General features: G+C 40.8%; 1 protein-coding gene and 1 long non-coding RNA gene across 15 annotated transcripts in view; one reads left to right on the forward strand and one right to left on the reverse strand.

The window, feature by feature from the left end:
• Window positions 1-541: 541 nt before the first annotated feature.
• On the reverse strand, window positions 542-26,114 carry LOC145544953 (uncharacterized). The gene is made up of 4 exons (XR_014081755.1): window positions 25,984-26,114; window positions 7,757-8,054; window positions 5,058-5,147; window positions 542-2,518 (listed from the first exon to the last, which is right to left on the reverse strand). It is a non-coding gene; the product is annotated as an uncharacterized LOC145544953 (long non-coding RNA).
• VPS54 (VPS54 subunit of GARP complex) overlaps window positions 24,952-27,129 on the forward strand; it is a 101,157-nt gene continuing 98,979 nt past the window's right edge. For 2 of the 14 annotated variants that reach the window (XM_081588345.1, XM_081588350.1), the window contains exons 1-2: window positions 25,422-25,494; window positions 25,632-25,842. The gene's annotated coding sequence lies outside the window, so the exon portion shown is untranslated. Of the gene's footprint in view, window positions 25,843-27,129 lie in introns of all 14 variants that reach the window. The other 12 variants (XM_081588341.1, XM_081588355.1, XM_081588348.1 and 9 more) reach the window with 11 other exon arrangements.

A 27,129-nucleotide genomic window follows, 5' to 3' on the forward strand; every position in this document is an offset into this window, starting at 1 on the left:
TGTTAATTATTTATTTTATATATAGTATTGTGTATATGTTAATCCCAACCTAATTTACCCCTTCCCCTACCTTTCCCCTTTGGCAATCCTAAATTTGTTTTCTGAGTCTGTTTCTGTTTTGTAAATAGGTTTATTTGTCTCATTTTTTAGATTCCACCTATAAGTGGTATATGGTATTTGTCTTTCTCTTTCTGATTTACTTATTCTGATAATCTCTAGGTCCATCTGTGTTGTTGCAAATGGCATTATTTCATTCTTTTTTATGGCTAAGCAATATTTCAAGGCTTTACTTTTTAATTTTTTGGTTGCACTCTGCGGCATGTGGGATCTGGGTTCACCAACCAGAGATTGAACCCATGTCCCCTGCATTGGAAGCTAGGAGTGCACTGCCAGAGAAGTCCCCCAAGGTTTTTCTTAATTGTCTGGTGACTCTTAGATTTCTGTTCTTTTAAGTGACAAAATCAACTAAAAAAAGTTATTTGAAAGCACTTGCTGAGGTGAAGGGAGCAGGTAAAATGACAGGCTTCTCTTAGGATGATTAGCTGGTACACTAGCCTTTTTTATTGGCCAATTACTAATGCTAGGGTGTAAAAATATCTTTTTCTGAGGCTATTTAGTTTTTCCATTGAAGAATCCTCCATTCTCTTAAACACTTTGTAAGCAAGGTGTAGAAATGGATCTGAGTAACATTTGACTTACTACTTGCTGACCCTGTTTACATATTTAAGGCTGGAGATTCAGGGTAAACCCACATTAACAAGAATAGATGGAAAGTACATATACCAATATTTAAAAATAGTTATCTCCTATTATTGATTCATGGTTGATTTTAATTTTCTTCTTTTTCTAATTAATTAGTTATGTGATTTTAAAAAATTATTAAAATAAAGGTAAGTTACATGAAACAAACTGCTTAATTTTTTAACAGAAAAAAAGATTTCAACGTATATTTCACCAAAGAGGATAGATAGCAAATAAGGGTTAACACATGAAAAGATGCACAAAATCTTTGGTCATTAGGGAAATAACAAATTAAAACCACAATGAGCTACCACTATACACTCATTAGAATGCCTTCTAAAAACAAAACTTATACCAAGTGCTAGGATGCAGAGCAATTCTCATACATAGTTAATGGGGATGAAAAATTCTGAAAAAAATTTGGAAACAAGTTGGCAGTTTTCATGAAGCTACAAACTTAACTTATGACCAGATAATCCCACTCCAAGGTATATAACCAAGAGAAATGAAACTATATGTTCACAAAAAAACTTGTATGTGAATATTTATAACAGATGTATTCATATGAGGCAATGCCTAGAAATAACCCAATATCCTTCAATTGTTATACCTCTGTGCCATGGAATCAGTTCAGTTCAGTTCAGTTCAGTCGCTCAGTCGTGTCCCACTCTTTGGGACCCCATGAACTACAGCACACCAGGCCTCCCTATCCATCATCAACTGCCGGAGTCCATCCAAACCCACGTCCATTGAGTTGGTGATGCCATCCAACCATCTCATCCTCTGCTGTCTCCTTCTCCTCCTGCCCTCAATCTTTCCCAGCATCAACGTCTTTTCAAATGAGTCAGCTCTTCGCATCAGGTGGCCAAAGTATTGGAGTTTCAGCTTCAACATCAGTCCTTCCAATGAACACCCAGGACTGATCTCCTTTAGGATGGACTGGTTGGATCTCCTTGTAATCCAAGGGACTGTCAAGAGTCTTCTCCAACACTACAGTTCAAAAGCATCAATTCTTCTGCACTCAGCTTTCTTTATACCCCAACTCTCACATCCACACATGACTACTGGAAAAACCACAGCCTTGACTAGATGGATCTTTGTTGGCAAAGTAATGTCTCTGCTTTTCAATATGCTATCTAGGTTGGTCATAACTTTCCTTCCAAGGAGTAAGCGTCTTTTAATTTCATGGCTACAGTCACCATCTGCAGTGATGTGGGAGCCCCCCAAAATAAAGTCAGCCACTGTTTCCACTGTTTCCCCATCTATTTGCCATGAAGTGATGGGAACAGATGCCATGATCTTAGTTGTCTGAACGTTGAGCTTTAAGCCAACTTTTTCACTCTCCTCTTTCACTTTCATCAAGAGGCTCTTTAGTTCTTCTTCACTCTCTGCCATAAGGGTGGTGTCATCTGCATATCTGAGGTTGTTGATATTTCTCCTAGCAATCTTGATTCCAGCTTGTGCTTCCTCCAGTCCAGCGTTTCTCATGATGTACTCTGCATATAAGTTAAATAAGCAAGGTGACAATATACAGCCTTGACGTACTCCTTTTCCTATTTGGAACCAGTCTGTTGTTCCATGTCCAATTCTAACTGTTGCTTCCTGACCTGCATACAGGTTTCTCAAGAGGCAGGTCAGGTGGTCTGGTATTCCCATCTTTTTCAGAATTTTCCACAGTTTATTGTGATCCACACAGAGGCTTTGGCATAGTCAATAAAGCAGAAATAGATGTTTTTCTGGAACTCTCTTGCTTTTTTGATGATCCAGCGCTCAGCAACTAAAAGATATAAATTATTGAAATGCCAGCAATATGGATGAATCTCAAATGCATTATGCTGAATGAAAGATGCCAGACTTAAGAGGCTATATGTTATCTGATTCCATTTATACAGGAACAGAAACAGGTCAGTGGTTGTCAAGGGTTTGTGGTGAGGGGATGGACTAACAAACAGCCTTAGGGAATTTTTTGAGTGATGGCACTGTTCTGTGTCTTGATTCTAATGCTATGCACCAAAAAGAGTGACTTTTATTGTACATAAACAGAAAAAATAAATAAATAAATAAACCATCTCCATGTGTTAAAATTATAACACAATACATTCAGTTCAGTTCAGTCGCTCAGTCCGACTCTTTGCGACCCCATAGACTGCAGCACGCCAGGCTTCCCTGTCCATCACCAACTCCTAGAGCTTGCTCAGTGTTCTTTATACATGCTTTGGGGGGAGGGGGGGAAATGCATAAAAAGACAAAAAGTCTTTACATTTCTTCCTCAAAATTGGAATAAATGCATTCAGTTCAGTTCAGTTTAGTTGCTCAGTCATGTCCGACTCTTTGCCACCCCATGAACCGCAGCACGCCAGGCCTCCCTGTCCATCACCAACTCCCGGAGTCCACCCAAACCCATGTCCACTGAGTCGGTGATGCCATGCAACCATCTCATCCTCTGTCATCCCCTTCTCCTCCTGCCCTCAATCTTTCCCGGCATCAAGGTCTTTTCAAATGAGTCAGCTCTTCACATCAGGTGCCCAAAGTATTGGAGTTTCAGTTTCAGCATCAGTCCTTCCAATGAATATTCAGGACTGATTTCCTTTATGATTGACTGGGTGCTAAGTACTTCAAAAGAATCCTCTACATGGTTCCTCTAAATAGCAAGACAGCTCTGGCATTAAAATATAATTAAATTGATAAAATTAAATCACATAGAGATTCTGAAACATATCTATCATATGTTGCCTTTTTTTTAAAGCACAGAAAGATACACCAAAATTTATTACAATACCACAACCACTCAATTAGCCCAACCCACCATAAATTTATGAAGGATTTAAAGAAAAACCTGCAAAAAAAAAACCTACCAAAATAGTACTTAAAACAAATACAATGTATGTAATCATTATTCTTGCAGGCAATGTAACCATAGCCAATAACTTGAAAAATCATCATTGCATCTTAACTGTCAGTTCAGTTCAGTCGCTCAGTCGTGTCCAACTCTTCACGACCCCATGAACTACAGCACGCCAGGCCTCCCTGTCCATCACCAACTCTCAGAATCTACCCAAACCCATGTCCATCGAGTCAGTGATGCCATCCAGCCATCTCATCCTCTGTCGTCCCCTTCTCCTCCTGCCCCCAATCCTTCACAGCATTAGAGTCTTTTCCAATGAGTCAACTCTTTGCATGAGGTGACCAAAGTGTTGGAGTTTCAGCTTCAACATCAGTCCCAGTCCTTCCAGTGAACACCCAGGACTGATCTACTTTAGGATGGACTGGTTGGATCTCCTTGCAGTCCAAGGGACTGTCAAGAGTCTTCTCCAACACCACAGTTCAAAAACATCAATTCTTCTGCGCTCAGCTTTCTTTATACCCCAACTCTCACATCCATACATGACCACTGGAAAAACCATAGCCTTGACTAGCTGGACCTTTGTTGGCAGAGTAATGTCTCTGCTTTTCAATATGCTATCTAGGTTGGTCATAACCTTCCTTCCAAGGAGTAAGCGTCTTTTAATTTCATGGCTGCAATCACCATCAGCAGTGATTTGGGAGCCCCAAAAAATAAAGTCTGACATTGTTTGCACTGTTTCCCCATCTATTTCCCATGAAGTGATGGGACCAGATGCCATAATCTTAGTTTAACTATAGGAACACTAATAATCAACATTAAAAAATCCCACGCATTAATCAAAATTGTTAACAGTGCATTTATTAACCTACCAGCCTTATCAAACAGTTCAGCATGATATCATGTTGTCTTAACACTGATAATGCTTAGCCTATGAAGTCCTAAGAACTACATCTTTAGCCTTTGAGAAGATGAGACATGAGTCAAAGAGAATTTGGATAAGGCAAAGTTACATCGATGCAACTCCATCTCTCCTATTCCATTTGTTAAACACAAATTTGTAATTATTCACAAATATTTGTTGGTGTCTTTATCTATATAATGTGTGTGTATATTTATATCTATATCTATATCTATATATGTATGAAAGAAGTGATAGAGAATATAGAGATAAATCTATGCTTAATGTCTAGTATAGGAAACAAGCCTCATAATATGTGTCCATATTAAAAGGCAGAAAATAACTAATGCCTCACAGTTTATTCAGAGAAGAGGTAGAATGTGTATTTGCAGATTTGGGGCAGGTAGGCAGAGGCCCAGGGAGAGTAATCCAAGAAATGAAGAAAAATAAAACAAAAAGAAACTAAGAGAAAGTTTTTTTCAAATAATGGGAAAGTAGCTATGAATACACCAGCTCCCACCACCACCATCATTATCCTCTGGACAGATCTGATATATTGGCCACTTTACTCACCATGCTGATTTGCCTCCAACCTTGCAATAGCTGTTGTAGATATAGCAGAATCTTCAGCATGAGCCCACCAAGTTCTTGGGTTCTAATCACCTGAAATTTGATATTGTTGTTTGTCATTAAATGCCAATATATATGATTACTCAGTTAGAAATATATTTCTTATTTCAGCCTTTCTCTCCATGCCCTCCTTTGCCATTATAAATACTACCCCTTTAAAAATATCTCATGAAATCATAGTTGCTTCTCTAGTATTTCCATTAATAGTAAACTTTATTTTAAATGTTCTTGTTCATGTATTGTTCAACCAGATTAAAAGGAGGAACAGATCAAGTTTCATGAGTCTCTTTAATTGCAATTTTCAGTACCTCAATCATGTTCCTTTATACTCTTTTTCTCTCTTGCAGGCGAAATAATCACCTTGAGTCAGTTGCTGCAGTGAAACTTGAAACCTGTTCATTGCAGAAGCCTGCAATTTAGCAGAAAACAAGACACACCAGAATCTTCTGTTCCAGCTGTAACTTGAGGATTCTGGTCTTTTTTTTTTAAAGGCTTATATTTCTAGTTAGTTTAAACAAGTTTGCATTATACTTGCCCACAACTCCTAGACCACCCACCGTAGTCTTAAAAGACATAACACTGTGTGTGTTAGTCGCTCAGTCGTGTCCGACTCTTTGCCACCCCATGGTCTGTCCGTGGCATTCTCTAGGCAAGAATACTGGAGTGGGTTGTCATTCCCTTCTCCGGGGGACCTTACCCACTTGGATCAAACCTGGGTGTCCTGCATTGTAAGCAGATTCTTTACCATCTGAGCTACCAGGGAAACCCAAGATATAACATTACTTAACCACAGTTTGCGGGGAATGACACATGCTGGTTAAATGAATTTTCTGGTAAATCTTTCCGTCTAGTTGAAGGGTTCAAAATTTTGAGTGGCTTCATTTCTGGAAATGATGGTGTTATTGAAAGGAGGCAGGTGCTGCTAGTGGTTGAGTGTACCTGATAATACTGTGTTATCATTTGTTTCTTTCTCCTAAGGGCAAATCTTCTCTCTCTCTCTCTCCCTCTTCTGTGTGTGTGTGTGTGTGTGTGCGTGTGCGTGTGTGTGTGTGTGTGTGTGTGTGTGTGTGTGTGTGTGTGTGTAATTGGAGGTGCCAATTAATTCTAGTTGAGTTCTGGTTAACGTCAGGTTTTATTGTTAACAGACCAAATTACCTCAGCTCTAAAACACCCAGCATTGTTATTTTTTTCCTCTTACAGTTACTGGGCCCTCTAAACTAAAAAAAATATGTTATTCACAAAGCCATGTCACTAAACAATGTGAGAAATCACATTGTTAACAGCTATCAAAACCCCTTCTATACATCAGTTTGCCAGCTTAAGAGTTGGTGGTTCTGAATGCAAAGGATCTGTTTGATATGTGTATAAATGATTCACTTTGCTGTACAGCAGAAACTAACACAATGTTTTAAATCAATAATAGTGCAATAAAATTTAAAAAAATAGATAAGCAATAAGGATTTACTGTATAGCACAGGGAATTATACCCAATATCTTGTAATAACCTATAGTGGAATATAGTGTGCAAAAAAAAAAAAACCAAATTGAATTGCTGTGCTGTACACCTGAAACTAAAGCAATCTTGTAAATCAACTATACGTCAGTGAAAAAACTTTTTAAAAGATCCCTTTGAGTCCCAAGAAACTATGCAGATTATGTGATAAGAGGAGAATATGGGATATGAGGCAGTTTAACGATGATTTGCATAGTCCTAAACTCCAGATGGGCTTCCCAGGTGGCTCAGTTGTAAATAATCTGCCTGTCAAGCAGGAGATGCGAGTTCAATCCCTGGGTCAGGAAGATCCTCTGGAGAAGAAAATGGCAACCTACTCCAGTATTCTTGCCTGGGGAATTCCATGGACAGAGGAGCAAGGCAAGCTATGGTCCATGGCATCATAAAAGAGTTAGACAGGACCTATTGACTAAACAACAACAACAAGCCCTAGACAGCAAGGTAGATGAGTAGCATACCAAAAAGTCACCACTGCCACCATTAATTCATCTGCCATGTGCAAGTCACTGTGCTAGGGGCCAGAGAGGGACAGACCCTGGAGCAATAGTCTAATATGGAGCTGAAGAGGTCTGCTAATAGCTTGAACAGGAACTAGTGTGTCATAAATGTCATGCCCGTGTTTCAGGAAATAAAGGATATGGCAATTGAGAAGAGGAGGATGTCACTTCTGGCTAAATAATAAGGGAAGATTTCATCAAAGAGATGACATCTGAGCTGATCCTTGAAGAAGGGATGAGATTAGCAGGGAGAATTGGCAGAGCCTGGCAAAGACAGAGGCAAGGAAACCCAAGTTTGTTGGGAGGCTGTGAGAAAAGATATGTGAAGGTGAATGACAGAAAGGCTTAGTAAAGCAGGTAGGATCCAATTATGGACAACTTTTGAAAATTAGCGTCTGAAACTTATTCCAAATAAATAAACATTTTTGACCAAGGCAGTGGCCAAGAGCCCAGACTTTGGCATCAGATAGATCCAGGCTCAAATCTTGACTCCACTTAACTGTGTGTGATCTTGAGCAAGTCACCTACCTTACCTCTCCAAACCTCAAGTTAATAATCTCTATCTCACAGGCTGTTACCAGAATTAAATTCAATTTGGATATGAAGCACTCATTCAGAAAATACTTACTGACCCTCCATCGTGTATGTCCCAGACAGTGAACTTTGAACTGATGATACAGAGATATAGGCCAAGTCGTAAGTCATAAGTGTTAGTCACTTAGTTGTGTCCGACTCTTTGCGACCCCATGAATTGTAGCCTGCCAGTCTCCTCTGTCCATGGGATTCTCCAGGCAGGAATACTGGAGTGAGTTGCCATTTCCTTCTCCAGGAGATCTTCCTGACCCAGGGATGAAACTCAGGTCTCCTGCATTGTAGGCAGACTCTTCATGGTCTGAGCCACCAGGGAAGCCATATAGGCCAAAGCCTGTCCTAAAGAAATGCATGAGGCAAAGGGTGAGACAGATAAAACAGAAAATTCTGATACAGTGTAAGCAGAGTCACAGGAGGTGAGTAACTCAGATTAGGGAAGGAGATGGTAAATAAAGCTTATCAGAGGAGGCAGTCCCTAAGGCATCTGAAAGGTTTGTAGAAATAAAACTTATTTTCCAAGGTCTGATTATTTTTTTGTTAACCATTGTAATTTCTAGCAGACACAGACATTAGAAACTCCAAATGGATTTTTGCTATTAATTTCTGTTTGGTTGATTTTGGCTTGTCTTAAAGCCAGAGAAACAGGGAGTACCCTATTCAGTGAAAAAAAGGGAAGAAAAGAGTCTATTTGCAATCTTGTTGATAGTGGAAGAAGTAAGCAACACAAATCTTTGAAATGTGTGATAAATGCAAGAGATGAAGGGTAAGTTGACCTAATAAGAAGTAGCAAATCTGGGTTTTCACTTGCAGGAGACCTGCTGTGTAGCTTTCCTGGGTTTTCAGCCTACGTTTACTTTCTTTTCTGAAATGGGGCCCCAGTTTTGTTTTTTGTTTTGTTTCATTTTTCTTTTTCTGGAGAATCACATCTTTCCTCATTCTTACCTTGTGTGTTCTGCTGAAGTTGACTGTGGTTCAGGCCTGGCCAGTTAAGAAGCTCACACTGACCTCAGTGATTGGGATGGGAATTATCACCCAGTCAGAGCCAGAGAGAGACAACCTGGACCTTTGACTGAGTCTCTAAGGCTCAGAAAGAAGAGTGCCTTGGCTTCTGGTTTGAATGTGGGAGGTTGTAGAGGAGGAGCTTCTGGAAGCTGTCTTCCTACTTCTTCCCACAGCTTGAAAGCCTGAGGCTGAAGCCAGACAACACAGAAGAGAGCAGGGAGCCTCACAGTAGAATATAAAGTCCATGAGGGTAGGAAGCTTGGCATGAGTTTTAAAATCTTTTTATTGATACATCACTCACATATAGAAAAAAAACACACAAAACTACTTTGAGTAAACAATTATTACAAAGTGAATACACATTTAGCTAACACCCAGATCAAGAAATAGAATATTATTTCCCTCATACTTCTCCCAATCACTACCCTCTCTCTCCTCTTGACCATTAACACCATAGTTTTGAGTTTTCCAATTTTTTGTAAATTGAAGTATAGTATTCATTCTTAAGTGTCTGGCTTCTATCACTCAGAATTATTATAAATGCCTTTGATGAACATATATATGCATTTTATTGGATATATTAATAAGAGTAGAATTGCTAGGTCATAGAGTATACATGAATGTACATATGTTCAATTTTAGAAGATGTTGTAAAATTATTTTCCAAAGTGATCATACCATAAAAAATTTCTTCTATCAAAAAAAAGTGATCATACCGATTTATCCTGTTATGTACCTGTTGCTCCACATCCTAGACAATATTTGGTATTTTCAGTCTGTTGAGATTTTCATTGGGATTGCATTAAATCCATAAATTAATTTGGAGAGGTTGACATATTTACAGCATAGAAATTCTAACCCATGCACATGTTTCCATTTATTTAGGTTATCTTCTATTTCTCTCAGAAAGTTCTATAACTTTCTGTGTAGATGTCTTACATTCTTTAATTAGATTTATTCCTAGGTATTTGATATGTCTGTGCAATTGTCAATGGTAACAATTTAAACATTTTTTCTGTTTGTTGCTAGTATATAGAAAAACAATTGAATTTTGTATGTTGACCTTCTATATTGGTTTTTCACTGTTGCATAACAAGTTATCACAAACTTAGCATCTTAAAAAACAAAGTATTATCTCACTGTTTTGATGAGTCAATCATGAATATGAGTTAGCTAGGTCATCCTGCTCAAAGTCTCACCAGGCTGAATCAAGGTGTCAGCCATGCCTATGATCTCACCTCAAGCTGAGAGTCCTCTTCTAAGTTCACTGATAATTGCTGAAATTCAGTTTCTTGCAGTTGTAGAACTGGGGTTCCTCTTTCATGCTGGCTTACTGGCTAATTAAATTCAAGTAGATTCATTGAGGTTTCCTAAATACACAGTTATATTATCTAAATATAATAATACTTTTACTTTATCGCAAATTCCTATGCTGTTAAAATTTCTTTTTCTTAATCTATTGCACTGGTATAACTTCCAGTACAATGCTGAAAAGAAGTAGTGAAATTGGGCTTGTTTTTTTATCATTGTATCGCTAGTGCTTAAAATAGACATAGTAGCTTTTCAATGAATATTTTCAAATGAATAAATGAATGAAAGTAAAGCTGAGAGATGGGGAAAATTGGTTGCTGCTTGATCATTTGAGCCTCTAAATATCACCATGTCCTAAGTCATTCCTAACTATGGACTTTTAAATGACATAAAGTGATAAATTATTCTCTCCATACCCCATCCCCCTTTTTCTTAGTTTAAGCTAGATTTTTTTGGGGGGGTCAAATTCTATCAGAATAAATCTCCTGACCCACAGAATATGAATGAAAAATATTTGGGAGAAAATTAATTATAATGTCCAACGGAGTTACTTTTTTTTTCTTTTTGACGAGAACTTCCAGGAAATCAAACATGTTCAAGTATCTACCATATTAAGAAAATCCTCCTTCACATTCACGCCATCAATCCCTCTCTCTACCTTATTTTTTTTTTCACAAGTAAGCTTCTAGAAACCATTTACTCATTTAGTAAATGACAAAGCCATTTATATAAATGTTTTGTTTGTTCATTGATTTGATATATGCTGATGAATGCTTGTATGGGTTTACAGGCTCTCTCCCCTTCTTTTCTCTTCTCTCCCCTTCCCTCGTCTTCTCATCTTTATACTCCCTCAAGAATCTCATACACATCTATCCTTTCAGTTATTAGCTACATGTTGACAACTTCTGAATTTATATCTTCATTCAGGTTTCTCTTAGATCCAGACTCATATATCTAACTGCCTTCTTAATATTTTGAGATAGCTAGTACATTGACTGGAGAAGGCAATGGCAACCCACTCCAGTACTCTTGCCTGGAAAATCCCATGGACGGAGGAGCCTGGTAGGCTGCAGTCCATGGGGTTGCGAAGAGTCGGACATGACTGAGCGACTTCACTTCCACTTTTTACTTTCGTGCATTGGAAAAGGAAATGGCAATCCATTCCAGTGTTCTAACCTGGAGAATCTCAGGGACGAGGGAGCCTGGTGGGCTGCCGTCTGTGGGGTTGCACAGAGTAGGACACGACTGAAGCGACTTAGCAGCAGCAGCAGCAGTACATTGACATTCCAAGTTAGACATATCTATTAGTAAACTTATGGTGCTAATTCTTTCTCTTCTTCAGTGTTTCCTACCTCATTAAATAGTCCCACCATCCTCCCAGTTGCTCTTGTCAAGAACCTAGGAAATCATCAACTTAGAAATCATTCTTTTTGTTGTTTTAGTCACTAAGTAATGTCCAACTCTTTTACGACCCCATGGACTACAGCCCACCAGGCTCCTCTGTCTATAGAATTCCCAGGCAAGGATACTGGAGTAGGTTGCCATTTCCTTCTCCAGGGGATCTTCTCGACCTGGAGACTGAACTCGTGTCTCCTGCATTAGCAGGTGGATTCTTTACCACTGAGCCACCTGGGAAGCTCAGGAATCATCCTTAACATCTACCGATTTGTCCAACCAGTCACCAAGTACTATCAATTCTGTCTATAAGGATACTTCTCAGTCTGTTTACTGCTCTTTGTCTTTATCACCACCACCTTAGCCCAGCACCTGGACCACTCAGCATCCAGCTGCAATAACAAAAACCATACTGGATTACTTAAACAATAGACATTTATTTCTAGCAGTTATGAGATCTGGGAAGTGCCAGATCAAGGTGCTGGCAGATTGAGTTCCTGGTGAGAGCCTTCTTCCTGGCCTACAGACAGCCACCTTCTCACTGTATCCTTAACATGATGGAGAGACAGTGGTATCGCCCACTCTTCCTCTTCTAATAAGGGCACTCTTCCCATCATGGGGTTTTCACCTTCACAACCTCATTCAAACTTAACTACCCCCCAAAATTCCCACCTCCAAATACCACTTCAATGGGGGATGAAGGCTTCAACATATGCATTTGGGTGTGGGGGGCGCAAGCATTCACTCCCTAACAGATAGCTTTCTAGTTGCCAGTTCCAAATGTTCTCTTGGTTATGTCCACTAATTCATTCTCCACAGAGTGGTAAAACTGATCTTTCAAAAACATGTTTGTGTCATCCCTTTCCACCGAGTCCTGTAAAAATTTATAATGAAGTTCAAATTCTACCAGGACCTATAACTCCCTGAATGGTCTGATTTAGGCCTACTTTGTCCTTTTTGCTGTTCCTTCTCCTTAACTAGCTGCTTCATGTCTTGGAATTTCTTTCTGTTGGCTATTTCCACTGCCTGTGAGTCTTCCACCACTATTCCCCTTCCTTGGCCAATTCCAATGTATTTTTCATTTTAAATGCTGCTTCCATGGGCAAGGATTCCTTGTTCATCTACCTTAAATTACACTCACCTTTACAAGCTCTCACAGCTTCTTTTCTTTGCCATGACAATGTATCCCAACTATTGTTGAACAGTTCTGTAATGCTTTGTTGAATGTCTCTTTTCTGTATTCCCTCTCCAACCCACCCCAGATTATGAGTGCTTTGAGAGCATGAACTGAATCAGTCTTGTTTACCATTAGCATCTAGGACCCAGATATATGTTTGATAAATATACACTGAGTCTGAATGGATGTTTTCTCTATTCGAAAAGTAGGATTAGGGGTTAACCTAAAAGGAGGTTAGGGAGTGTTGGTATACGGAAATTTTCCCTAACTCTTTATTCTAATAAGAGATTTAGAATCAGAATATTTCTTTCACCACTAAGAGGGATCATGATTTTGACAAAAATTAACCTCATTCTGGGGAAAAGTAGTGAGTAACTGAGGTAGCCTCTAGCATACTGGGGCAAAGGGCAGGCAGCTCAGGCAGGCAGTAAAGAATTTCCCTCTGGATGCCATTAACTAGAGAGATGTGCTGACCACCTGGAATAGAAGTAGTGCTCACTGGCATGCATCAGCAAGCCAGTTTAATCATAAAGACAGAGCCATTAGACAAGCTTTTTGTTTGCTCACTGATTTGATATATGCTTGTTGTAGGGATCTGTGGGGAAAAAAACTATCACTAGTCTGACTTTCAATTTGTAATAGACACAAAAATACTCATTTGGTAAATGGGACTTGTATGCTCTCTTTACCATTTCTTTTGCTGTGTATACTGAACTGTAAAATAAAGTTGGGATAAACCTCAGTTCAGTTCAGTCACTCAATCATTTCTGACTCTTTGCGACCCCATGGACCGCAGCACCAGGCTTCCCTGTCCGTCACCAACTCCCAGAGCCTACTCAGACTCATGTCCATCGAGTCAGTGATGCCATCCAACCATCTCATCCTCTGTCGTCCCCTTCTCCTCCTGCCTTCAATCTTTCCCAGCATCAGGGTCTTTTCCAATGAGTTGGTTCTTTGCATCAGATGGCCAAAGTATTGGAGTTTCAGCTTCAGCATCAGTCGTTTCAGTGAACATTCAGGACTGATTTCCTTTAGGATGGACTGGTTGGATCTCCTTGCAGTCCAAGGGACTCTCAAGAATCTTCTCCAATATCACAGTTCAAAAGCATCAATTCTTCAGTGCTTAGCTTTCTTTATAGTCCAACTCTCACATCCATACATGACTACTGGAAAAACCATAGCTTTGACTAGACAGACCTTTGTTGGCAAACTGATGTCTCTGCTTTTTAATATGCTGTCTAGGTTGCTCACAGTTTTTCTTCCAAGGAGCAAGCATCTTTTAATTTCATGGCTACAGTCACCATCTGCAGTGATTTTGGAGCCCAGGAAAATAAAGTCTCTCACTGTTTTCACTGTTTCCCCATCTATTTGCCATGAAATGATGGGACCAGATGCCATGATCTTAGTTTTCTGAATGTTGAGTTTTAAGCCAACTTTTTCACTCTCCTCTTTCACTTTCATCAAGAGGCTCTTTAGTTTTTCGCTTTCTGCCATAGGGTGGTGTCATCTGTATACCTGAGGTTATTGATATTTCTCCTGGCAATCTTGATTCCAACTTGTGCTTCATCTAGCCCAGCATTTCACATGATGTACTCTGCATATAAGTTAAATAAGCAGGGTGACAATATACACAGCCTTGATGTACTCCTATCCTGATTTGGAACCAGTCTGTTGTTCCATGTCCAGTTCTAACTGTTGCTTCTTGACTTTCATACAGATTTCTCAGGAGGCAGGTTAGGTGGTCTGGTATTCCTATCTCTTTAAGAATTTTCCACAGTTTGTAGTGATCCACACAGTCAAAGACTTTGGTGTAGTCAATAAAGCAGAAGTAGATGTTTTTCTGGAACTCTCTTGCTTTTTTGATGATCCAGCAGATGTTGGCAGTTTGAACTCTGGTTCCCCTGCCTTTTCTAAATCCAGCTTAAACATCTGAAAGTTTATGGTTCATGTACTGTTGAAGCCTGGCTTGTAGAATTTTGAGTATTACTTTGCTAGCATGTGAGATGAGTGCAATTGTGCAGTAGTTTGAACATTCTTTGGCATTGCCTTTCTTTGAGATTGGAATGAAAACTGAACTTTTCCAGTCCTGTGGCCACTGCTGAGGGAGATGTGAAGGAGGAGAAGTTTCCACACAGTAGGAAACCCTCTCACACGTGGGTCTGTGGGGAGTTTTGGAATCTCAGAAGGCAACATAACCGGGAGGAAAAAAAAAATTCCCACAGAACAGACACCTAATTGCAACTGCACAAAAGAGAACTGTGCACAAAAGGCTCTAACCTAACAACCTAAGGTGCATCCTGGCCTGCTCACAGAACAAAGGATTGAGCAAATACCAAAAGAGAGCTAGCCTGCTGTGTACCAGACCCTCCCTGCCCCAGAGGCAGAGAAGCAGGTTTTGGACAGCCAGAGCCGGAAGGCAAGGGGCTGCTACAATCTCAGCCCCAGAAAAGGCATCTTCCACCAAACTGTGAGCAGGCTCCCAGCTGCTAATCACATCTTCCTGAGATCCTGGATGGTTGACATCCACCAGGGGGGTCTCAGCCTGAGATCATCTCTCCAGAGGAGATATATAGCACATCTGAGACAGTGCTCTTGTGGCACAACCAGGAAACGGGGTGGCTGGGACCGGGGAGGTGATTAAGACACATGGCCCACCTGGGACAGCGCACTCACCAAGCACCTGGTTGCCTGAGCTGCTCAGACCTGAGAAGGGCACAAACTGCATGCCCAGCTCACAGAGACTGAGCCAGAACTGTGTCTGAGTGTCTCCTGTGGAGGTATGGGTCAGCAGTGGCCTGCCACAGGGGCTCTGGGTGCAGTAGACCTGGGTTTGGCATAAGCCCTCTTAGAGGAGGTCGCCATTAACCCCACCACAGAATCACCAGAACTTACACAGGACTGGGGAAATAGACTCTTGGAGGGCACAAACAAAAGCTTGTGTGCACCAGGACCCAGGAGAAAGGAGCAGTGACCCCACAAGAAACTGACCCAGACATGCCCATGAGTGTCCAGGAGTCTCTGGCGGAGGCGTGGGTTGACGGTGGCCTGCTACAGGGTTGGGGGCACTGAGTGTATGCGACCTTTTGAAGGTGGTCGCCATTATCTTCATTACCTCCACCATAGTTTGGTCTCAGGTCAAGCAACAGGGAGGGAACACAGCCCTGCCCATCAACAGAAAATTGGATTAAAGATTTACTGAACATGGCCCTGCCCATCAGAACAAGATGTTTCCCCCTCAGACAGTGTCTCCCAACAAGAAACTTCCATAAGCCTCTTATCCTTATCCATCAGAGGGCAGACAGAATGAAAACCACAATCAGAGAAACTAACCAAACTGATCACATGGACCACAGTCTTGTCTAGCTCAATAAAACTATGAGCCATGCCATGTAGGGCCACCCAAGACAGACGAGTCATTGCAGAGAGTTCTGACAAAATGTGGTCCACTGGAGAAGGGAATGGCATATCACTTCGGTATTCTTGCTTTGAGAACCCCATGAACAGTATGAAAAGGGATAAACTTAGAAGAGTGGAAATAGGCTTCTGCTTCTTTATAAAGGAGGAATACACAAAAACAAGCTATACATTTTGTAAAATGCTTCATTCTTACAACAAAATATGGGAACAGATTCTTGGATTTGTGAGCTGGTAAATACCTAAAATATTAAATTCATCTCATTGATTATTTCCTAAGTTATTAGATATCTATTACCAAGCAAAATCTTCCCTACAAGATGTTTCTTTTCTTACAAGTAATGAGAACCTTCAAATTCCATACTTTAGAGAAAGCCTTAGCTTTTCTTTGGAGGAGAAGGGGAATCTGCTATTTTTTGGATTCGAATAATAAGTAATTCTACTTAACACAATTCTTTGCTTTTCAGTAGTTTGTTGCTGTAGCATTCCAACGTGACAATACAATATGGGACAAAGGGCATGGGACAGAAAGAGGAAGTCCTTAAACCTGGTTTCTGATTGGAAACCAGCTCCCACCACTAACGTTATTTGTCTCAGCCCTTTGGACCTCCATTTCCTCATCTGCAAGTGAAAAGCCTCTTCTTTTCCAAAAGTCATTGATTTCGATGATTTTTTTTTTTTTAGTTTTTCATATTTTTCATTTTATATAGCTCTCTAAAAGTTAATATATAAAAGTATGGAAGGGGAAAATACTGTTTTAAATCTAAAATGAGATTTTTGGAAATAAGACTTCTAGATTGAAATAAAATTCTGACTGAGAACTTGTTAACACTCAGGAATTCACACAAATAAAGAGAATAAGACAAGAAAACACAGATATTTTACTTCCTGTTAGATGGGAACTAAAATGACCAGACAGTTGCATGAGAACTAACTGTATTTTAGTATCCAAGGGAAATCCATTATATAATTGCAATCTATTGTTATACTAATCTTTTACTTTGTATTAAGTTGTGAGATTGTCCTGCTTTTATGATACCAAATGGGGTTTTTGGTCTCTGTTTATTTTGCTTCCAAAATATTTCCTGTTTGATTTTTTTTCTCCATTTAAAAATATTACATTGTGGTATAAGAATTTGTATTCCTGCTGCTGAGGGGATTCTTTCTGAGTAATGGTTGGTATTGAGTCATGTACCCAGTTGACATAGAAGGTGGTTCTTGAAGCAATCCTTTGAGAGCCTAACCATGGCTTCTGTTTCTCTGAAAAATGTATGGTTTCTAGGCATGCATGAATGCTAAGTCACTTCAGTCGTGTCCAACTCTGTGCAACCCTATGGATAGCAGCCCACCAGGCTTTTCTGTCCACAGGATTCTCCAGGCAAGAATATTGGAGTGGGTTGCCATTTCCTTCTCCAAACATATCAGTGGCAAGCCCTGAAAAAACATTTGACTAATTGGTTACACATTCTGCTTAATATATGGAAAAAAGTGGTTTATAAACACTAGTTTGCCTTTATCTTCTGTTCATTATTTCAACAAGTATTTATTGAACTCTCAACTAGCACCAGGCATTGTTCCAGGTATGGGGAGGGGTAAAGTGATAAACAAAACAGATAAAACTCTCTGTTGTCATGGGGGAAGATAATAAATAGTAAAATATATGGGTGGGTTATATGATAATAAAAACTAAGGAGAAGAAGTAGAAAAACACACAGGGTATAGTGTTTCAGTAAGAAATATGGGTGTCATAGTGTCATAGACTGTCTCACTGAGAGGTAAGATCTGAATAAAGACCCGAAGGAGGTGAGCGAACTGACCATTTGGATATCTGGGGGAAAAGATTTCTAGGCAGAGGGAAGAGTAAGTGTAAATGCTCTGAGGCAGGGTCATGCCTGGCATCCCAGGAACAGTGAGGAGCCCAATATGACTAGAGCAGAGTGAGAAATGGGGGAGCAGGAGGAGATAAAGTTAGAGAGGTAAGAGTGGGATGAGATCAACTAGGACTTTGTCAGGACTTTATCTTTTATTGTGAATGAGATAGAGCCACTGGCGTGTTCTAAGCAGAGGAATGACATGACATGACATGACCTGACTTAAGTTTTAGCAAGGTCAAACTTAGAAGAAAAGTTATGACCAACCTAGACAGCATATTAAAAAGCAGAGACATTACTTTGCCAACAAAGCTCCGTCTAGTCAAGGCTATGGTTTTTCCAGTGGTCATGTATGGATGTCAGAGTTGGACTATAAAGAAAGCTGAGCACCAAAGAATTGATGCTTTTGAACTGTGGTGTTGGAGAAGACTCTCGAGAGTCCCTTGGACTGCAAGGAGATCCAACCAGTCCATCCTAAAGGAAATCAGTCCTGAATATTCATTGGAAGGACTGATGCTGAAGCTGAAACTCCAATACTTTGTCCACCTGATGTGAAGAACTGACTCATTGGAAAAGACCCTGATGCTGGGAAAGATTGAAGGCAGGAGGAGAAGGGGACGACAGAGGATGAGATGGTTGGATGGCATCACTGACTCAATGGACATGAGTTTGACTAAGCTCCAGGAGTTGGTGATGGACAGGGAGGCCTGGTGTGCTGCAGTCCATGGGGCCACAAAGAGTTGGACACAACTGATTGACTGAACTGAACTGAACTGAAGGTCAAACTGATTATTATGTTGACAATAAGCTGGTGGGGGACAAAGGCTAGGAGACTTTTGCAGTAATCCAGGCAAGTAGGATCGTTGCACTACATAACTCCAAGAAGCATCAATCACCTGTTATGTCTGTGAATGATGCTTCCTGTAATGAGCAGTATATAGAACAACAGCTGTAGTTTGTGGCCTGTAGGCAAGATGGCTTGGACCAGGGTGAATACAATGTGAGTGGTGAGAAGTGTTCAGTCAAGATATATTTTGAAGATAGAACTAATAGGATTTTTTGACATGGTAGATGTGGAACATGAGAGAATCAAGTATGATTTCAAGGTCACCCATTAATTTCATGAATTATTATTATTCATTAAACTAAATGCCATTTACTAAGGGGGAGTAATTCATATTTATTTTTTAATTCAACAAACATTTATTGAAAGTCTACTTTGTAGTACATTGTTCCAGATTCTGTAGGATATTTGAAAAGTACAATAGCAGCAACAAAAGAAAATCCTGTCGTGGAAACACTTATAACTAGTTTGTTACACAAAGCCTCCACAGAGAAAAGAACCAGTACTGAATAGAGCAACATAAGAAAAAAATATTATAATGGGTTGGATTAGATACTATATATATAACTACTTCTTTAGGGAAATGGTCCAATTTGAAAATAATTTTACATTTGTCTGGATATGGCCATATTTTTGATTGCTGTATTCTATTGGGGCTTCCCTGGTGGTTCAAACAGTAAAGAATCTGCCTGCAATGCAGGAAACCTGGGTTCAATCCCTGGGTCAGGATGATCCCCTGGAGAAGGAAATGGCAACCCACTCCGTATTCTTGCCTGGAAAATTCCATAGACAGAGGCGGGTTACAGTCCATTGGGTCGTGAAGAATTGGACACAACTGAGCAACTTTCACTTTCATTGCTATATTGCTATTCAACAATTTATTAACTATTTTCTGATATTAACAGGACTCATGTGTTTCCTGTTCCAAATGCAAATAGATATGCTCTATGGTTGACTCCTGCTCCAGGAGGAAGTATAATAGATAAAAGACTTCATGTCTGAGGTAGGAATTATCTGTTTCACATGCCCTTCTCTTGCTGATGTGTTAGATTACATTCCTCACAGGTTGCTTGAGAATTCACAGTCTTACCTTGGCCCCTAGTTCCTACTTGTCTAACTTCTGACTTGCAAATTTTCATACTTCTGACCACCTATCTTCTTTGCAGCCCTTTGGTTTATGAGAAGTTCTGAGATCTTTTGACTTCTCATGCCTTACTTCACCCACTTCATTCATCATTGAGTCTTGCTGCTTCCTGTTCTGTGGTTTCCATTAACACAGCTTTCTTAATAATGATGAGATAGTAAAGATTATAATAATGGGTAGGATATCTAACGTTTTTAAGTACTGACTATGGGCTAGGCACTATGTGATGCTTTTTAAATACATTTTAAATATACTTTAGGAGGTCTGTGAAGTGGGTACTATCATTATTCCAATAAGGAACTGAGCTTTAGAGAGCTTAACATGCATGAAGTAGCTCAGCTAGAAAGTAACAGAGCTAGGATGCAAACTCCAAGTGCATGAAGACTACTATGTAAACGTGTCCTTCTGTACCATATACATATTTAATATGATTCAGAGGGAGGGGGGAAAAACCAATCACAACAAAGTTCTCTAAACTCTCAAAGCCTCTGTGTTTAGTAATTATCTTTCTAATATCATGGATTTATCCATTTTTAATTTTGCTTAGTTGAAGTTAGGAGATAAACATTTTGCAATATAGTCCTATTTTTAAAGGTATTGATACTAGAGTTAGTTTTGTATGCCCCTAAACACAGGTACAGATTTTATTTTCTTGGGCTCCAAAATCACTGCAGATGGCGACTGTAGCCATGAAATTAAAAGATGCTTGCTCCTTGGAAGGAAAGCTATGACAAACCTAGACAGTGTTATTAAAAAGCAGAAACATCACTTTGCCGACAAAGGTCTGTATAGTCAAAGCTATGGTTTTTCCAGTAGTCACGTATAGATGTGAGAGTTGGATCATAAAGAAGGTTGAGCACGGAAGAATTGATGCTTTTGAATTATGGTGCTGGAGAAAACTCTTGAGAGTCCCTTGGATTGCAAGGAGATCAAACCCTCCTTCCTAAAGGAAATCAGTCCTGAATATTCATTGGAAGGACTGATGCTGAAGCTGAAACTCCAATACTTTGGCCACCTGACGCAAAAAGCCAACTTGTTGGAAAAGACCTTGATGCTGGGAAAGACTGAAGGCAAAAGAAGAGGGTGGCAGAGGATGAGACAGTTAGATAGCGTCACTGATTCACTGGACATGAATTGGAGCAAACTCAAGGAGATAGTGAAGGACAGGGAAGCCTGGAGTGTGGCAGTCCATGGAGTCGCAAAGAGTTGGACAAGACTCTGTGACTGAACAACAGCAACAGACACAGGTATACACACACACACACACACACACACTCTGAACATAGGCTAACAAAGTAGCAACTGAAAGTAGAAATAACAATGGGAACTTCTAGTAGACCAAGATCAAAATTTAAAAAAAGATGGAAGAGGAAGAAAAGTAGCAAATGTGTTTTGAGTCTTTCATGTTATCAGTTACTGTGTTAAAACGCTCATTTAATCCTTACAACTTTATTATTAATCCTCACTTTACTCAGGAGAAAAATAAATTGTGAAGAAAATATTACTCCTAATTGGCAGATGAAGAAATAAAGGATTAGAAATTGAGATCAAAATCACAAAAAGTGTCAAAGCAGAGCTGAAAACCCAGACTTAAATTACAAAGCCTGTCAAATTAATCACTGCAGGTGGTAGACAGATTCCAGGGTAGCCCCATGATTCCCACTTCCTAATATTCACAACTTTGTGTAATCCCCTCTTTTTGAATGTAAGCAAAGCTTGTGACTTGTTTCTAACCCATAGAACATGGTGAAGATAGAATATCATCATAGTGAAGATAGAATATGATGCTAGGTGACTCTCTTTAGAGAGTTTAGGGACCCTCCTTGCTGGTTGAAGTAATCAGCCATAGTGAGAAAACCTATATGCCAAGGAATTGCAGGAGGCCTCTAGGAGCTGAGGGCAGTCCCCAGCTAGCAAGAAACTATGGTTCTCATCCAATCGCAAGAAAAGGAATTCTGCCAACAACATGCATCACCTTGGAGGCAGATTCTTCCCCAGTCAAAGCTCCAAATGAGAACACAGCCTGACTGATGTTTTGATTGCAGTCTTATGAGACCCTGAGCACCAGACCAAGCTAGGCTGTGCCCAGACTCCTGATTCACAGAAACTATAACATAATAAGTATGTGTTATTTTAAACTACTAAGGTTGTGGTAATTTGTACACAGTAACAGAAGACTAATACACCATGCTACCTTGGTTTTCCCTATCTTGGAGCACAGTAAATTTTTAGTAAATGGTAGTTGCTATTTTTATGGTAATCAAATGAAAATTTGGAATATCAGCATGAAAGATAAATGTAACAGGGCAGTTTAACAGAGTTAAATGTTTTCAAAGTAATCAAGCAGCTGATTTAGAAGATGCAAGCAATGACGATATATTGAAAAATTATATGAGTCCCAACAATTATTGAGTGTATTATTATCACATGAGATATCATAACATTTCTGTTGCTTATCCACATATTTAGTTTTAATATCTTACACCATACTCAAAGTAAACTGGAAAGTTTTCCAATAGTCCCACGTTAGATATGAAGAGATATTAAAACATAGTTTCAAGTTTTATCATGCTATAAATTGTGATTTTAAAACACTGTTACATCTTAAAATAGCTGATATATGATGGATCAAATAATTCAGGGCATTGGATCAAAAAACCAAGCCCTGATGAAACTACTACCCGCATAATACTTTTAGTGCTTGAATGCATGTTGACTTTGTACCAATGGTAATTTATATTAATAGAAAAACACACAATGTAATTATACATATTTAGGGGCTTCCTAGGTGGCACAGTAGTAAAGAATCCACCTGCCAATGCAGGAGACACAAGAGACCAAGAGATGCAGGTTTGATCCTTGGGTTGGGAGATCCCCTGGACTAGGAAATGGCAACCTACTCCAGTATTTGTGCCTGGCGAATTCTGGACAGAGGATCCTGGTGGGCTATAGTCCATGGTGTTGCAAATAGTTGGACACAACTGAGTGACAGCATGCACACGAGTATGAGCTATAGAGTAAGTTAGAGAACTTGAATGGGTTTCCATTTGATAGCTTTAAGGTTTGCTATTTAGAAAAAGAGCTTCCCAGGTGGCTCAGTGGTAGAGAATCTGTCCCAATGCAGGAACCTGGTGGGCTACAGTCCATGGGGTCACAAAGAGTCGGATGTGACTGAGTGTGCACATACATTGTAGAGAAAAGAGGAGCTAGTGCTCATATCTAACTAAACTGCAAAATTATTTTTCTGATTGTTCCTACAACTATGTTCCCTTTCCCTTCTGTATTTATATTGGTATATGAAAGTATAGTTTCTGTCAAACAAGTCATTAACAATGGTGTTCACTGATTGAGAAACATGTTAGTCTCACAATTGCCCTACACACAAATACGTGCTGAGCATATAGCAAACGTAACATAGGACTTTCATAGGTGTTGCAGCATTAGAAAATTTGCCCATTCTCCATCTAATGAGAATATCTGACTCGGGTGACTATAACCATTCATAATTCTCAACCGGTTTAATAAAGATAATGCCAGACACACTGTTAGTAATAGGGCAGCTAAATATTGCCTTGATATTTGCTTCATTTGAGGGCAATAATGATTTCTATCAGTTTTTCTTAATTTTCTGTGATCTGTGCTTTCTGGAAATTAATGCTAATTACATATCTCTACACATTTGTTTTCAATTTGGCTTTTCTTTTTAATACTGCAGTGATTTAAGGAATAACAAGTGAACATATTAATTTGAAATATACCTACTTCTAAATTAAATTCCTTATCCAGTTAATAGTCTTTTGTTATGTTTTCGGCAAACGTGGTTATCAGCATTTACTTTTAGATTCATGATTATGAACTGCTCTGTGGATTAGTAAAAATAAAATCATGCTGGATCCCTGAAAGCACTAAGTGCAATACTCAACGTGTATTTTCTTCCTATGGTTTGTTATCTACAAATGGATGATGAGGAAAGCAAACCTGTCTGTCTTGTGCTAGTGTCTGAGAGATACCTCATAGCTATTCTCTAACCCAAGTGCCAACTACAACAACTTGGAATCTTTTTCAGAGCAAGGTAGGTATAAGCGCAAATATTTTTTAAAAGGCCAAACCACTGGATATAAGGCAGCTTTTGAAGTACTATTGGTTTCCTGATGTGGTTTCAAAATATAGGAACCTGTTGCATCCATTTCATAGTATAATCTATGAACTGATTCGAGATTTAAAGTGAATTATTTTCCTCTCTGGCCTTTGGTGAAATTTGGTGAGTCTTTCCTTGTGTAATGTATGTAATGTGTGTAATGTAAACTCATCTGGTTTTATCCAGGATTTAGGAGGATTTCTTTATTATTTTTATAGTAAATTTAGTTCATATTGGAGACTATTGTTCTCATTCTCATTACGAAATTGTAGAAAATTGTACTTAGAACAATATAAAGTAAGAATTTCCTCCCAACTATTTTTGTTGCTTTCTTCTCTGCTGTCCTTCCCTTCTCCCAACTTTAGCTCTTTAGTGGGTAAAATACTATTTCACAAACAGTTACGTTTGCAGTTTTCAAAATGACTTCTTAGAAGTGAAATTGGAAACTTTTTTTTTTCAATCTCCAACGGTAAGAGTTACATTTTCACTTTTGATTTGATAAAACACACAAAACACACTATGTGATAAAATAAGCATTCAAAAGGCCCTTTTCTCGCTTTTAAAAAGTATCCTAAGACATTCTCTTTCTTGTGGATTCTATTAACTGGATTAAGATCACCAGCCCTCCGAAACCAGGCTAAATTGGATTATTGTTGAGAATCATTGTGAAGAGGTATTAATAATACACACACACACACACACACACACACACACACACACTTCAAGTAGTTCAGTCAAAGAGCAGGAAGAACTGATTTCACGGCCAGAGAAGTGTGATAGGTGCCTGAGAGGAAGGCCTGGAACTAGGGCAAAACTTGGGATTTGGTGGGAGAAGGCCTCATAGGGAGTGCACTGTTTACCGAGTCCAGTGGATTGCTGGGGAGGGGGTGACCTTAAACCTTTCAAAGGACACTTAACCGGGAAGCTCTGAACAGCTTTCACTTTAGATGGGTGAAAGGAGAGGGGGAATGTTGTGGAAGTATCTACTTGAATAGGTGCTGGGTGACTGAGGGATGTTTGGTGTCGGTTGGTCTAGGGGGTGGGCGAGGGCCACCCTGAGGGGTCGCACACCGACCCAGGAAGGCGGCAAGCGGCACCTGGCTGCAGCCGAGAGCACCTAGGGGTGGGGGAGGGGTCGTAGGGAAAAGCCGAGTTCAGCGTGGGTTTCTGTCTCTGCTTGGGGGGTTATTAGAGATTAGAGGAGGCGCCGAGCAGCCGCGCAGGATATTCCCCGCTCCGGGGTAACGCCGGCGGCGCCCGCGCCAGGCCCGGCCCTCTCCCGAGACGGCCAGCGCTCCCCCCCGGCCCGGGCCGCGGCCTCCCGCCCCGGTGGAGCCGCGCGGTGGATTGTGGGCTGGGGGCTGCGGCGGCCTCGCGGCGGCCTCCGGCGCTCTCTCCCCGGACCTAGCCAGACCGAGGCGGGCGGGAGGGGTGAGGAGAAGCCGTAGAGCAGGGAGCAGAATCGCTAGGGGTAGTGGTCGCGGCGCGGCGGCGGCGGCGGCGGCGGCTCCTCTGGAGGCCGGGGATGTGGGAGAGGCGGTGGCAGCAGCGGCGGAGGCGGCGCTGCGGACCCGGGGGAAACTGCTGGCTGACAGGACACCCGGGAGAGACGTGAGGGAGCCGCCGCTGCCGCCTCTCACCCCCGAGCGGAGCTGGGCTCCCCCGGCCGACGGGCCAGCCGGCGCGGGGCGGGGGCGGGAAGCCGGGCTCGGGCCCAGCCGGGCTCCGGGCGGTGGCGGCCGCGGAGCAGCAGCCTCGGCGCTACGTGGAGGCTTGGAGGCGGCGGCGATGCACTAGGCCTCGCTCTGGGGCGGCTGCCCGGGACCCGCAGGTAGGTGTCGGACCGGCCCCACGCGGCCCCCAGCGCTTCGTGGCCCACCCTCGCCCCGACTTCCCGTGGAGGGAGGACCGAGACCCCACCCCCTGTGTCTCCTCCCAGGCCCGAGCCGGAGGAGTTTCGGTCACAACTGACCAGCGCCGAAGCTTCCATTCCTCCCGGCCACCACCTCCTCCTCTTCCTTCTCACTCTCCCGCCGGGATCCGGGCCGGCAGCTGTGCTCTTCGCCCCTAGCCCGCGGCCGCGACGCCGCTCTCGCCCCTCTCGCCCCTCTCGGGATTTCGGCTGTGGAACTTCCACCACCCTCCTTAGACGCTGCCCCCAAACTTTCCCTTTCTTTTCCCTAGCCGGGCCCTTAGCCGCTTTTTGATCCTACTGGAATAATTTAAATTTAAACAGTCATTTTTCTTCCTGGGGATGGCCAGCCCAGAAAATAACTCGGTGTTTTGCAGTTTGGCATTTTAGCTCGCAATCATTTTGTTCAATAGTTAATTTTCTTCAGTTATACATCTTTCTGTCTGCATTGATACAAAGGCAGGCCTTACCTGCCCTCCTGTCGTTGACAGGGGAACTTCTGCCTGCCCATTATAATTAACACTTGGTCTGTCCGTGTGCTGAGTTTGGGATGGTATTTTTAGAATTTTGGCTGACCCGGGTTGCTGTTTGTTTTTAAGAGTTCCCCATTAACTAGCTTTATTTTGGTCTTTATTGAGGCTCTCTTTACTTTCGAAGAATTCAGTTGGAATGTTTTTGTGTTTTGTTTTTAATTGATTGTGTCTGATTTATCAAACCCCAGGGCAATCTTAATAGTAAATCCTTTAAAAAGGCAAGTGATGTCATCATGATAGTGTACTGAGAAATGTTATTGTGGTAACTTTAATTGCAGATTTTGACGGACATTCAGGTTGACTTTTATATCTGATAAAGTGTTCTATTTGGAAATGTAGCTTGAGAGCCTTAATGACTTCTAAGATGGAATGATGGGATTTGTTTGTTTGCAGTCAGATTCTGATTTCCTAGAAATAGGTATTACTTGATTGTTCATAGTTGTCATCATTGCTTATGATAGGTTTTGGTAAAAATCGATGTGTGCAAATTTTGAGTGATTGATAGTTGTGGTCTAAGGGATTAGATGTTTGTGATTTGGCTATTTGAAAATGATACTCTGTTAATTTCAGAATTATTGCATTATCAGGACAGACATTACAACCTGAGGATCACTTTTAAAAGAAATTAAAAATATCTCTATGGTTTTCTTTATAAAGAGTGCACTACAACAAA

This window comes from Giraffa tippelskirchi, chromosome 4 (genome assembly GCF_054371585.1).
Source record: "Giraffa tippelskirchi isolate mGirTip1 chromosome 4, T2T-mGirTip1v1.2.pri, whole genome shotgun sequence".
Taxonomy (NCBI): domain Eukaryota; kingdom Metazoa; phylum Chordata; class Mammalia; order Artiodactyla; family Giraffidae; genus Giraffa; species Giraffa tippelskirchi.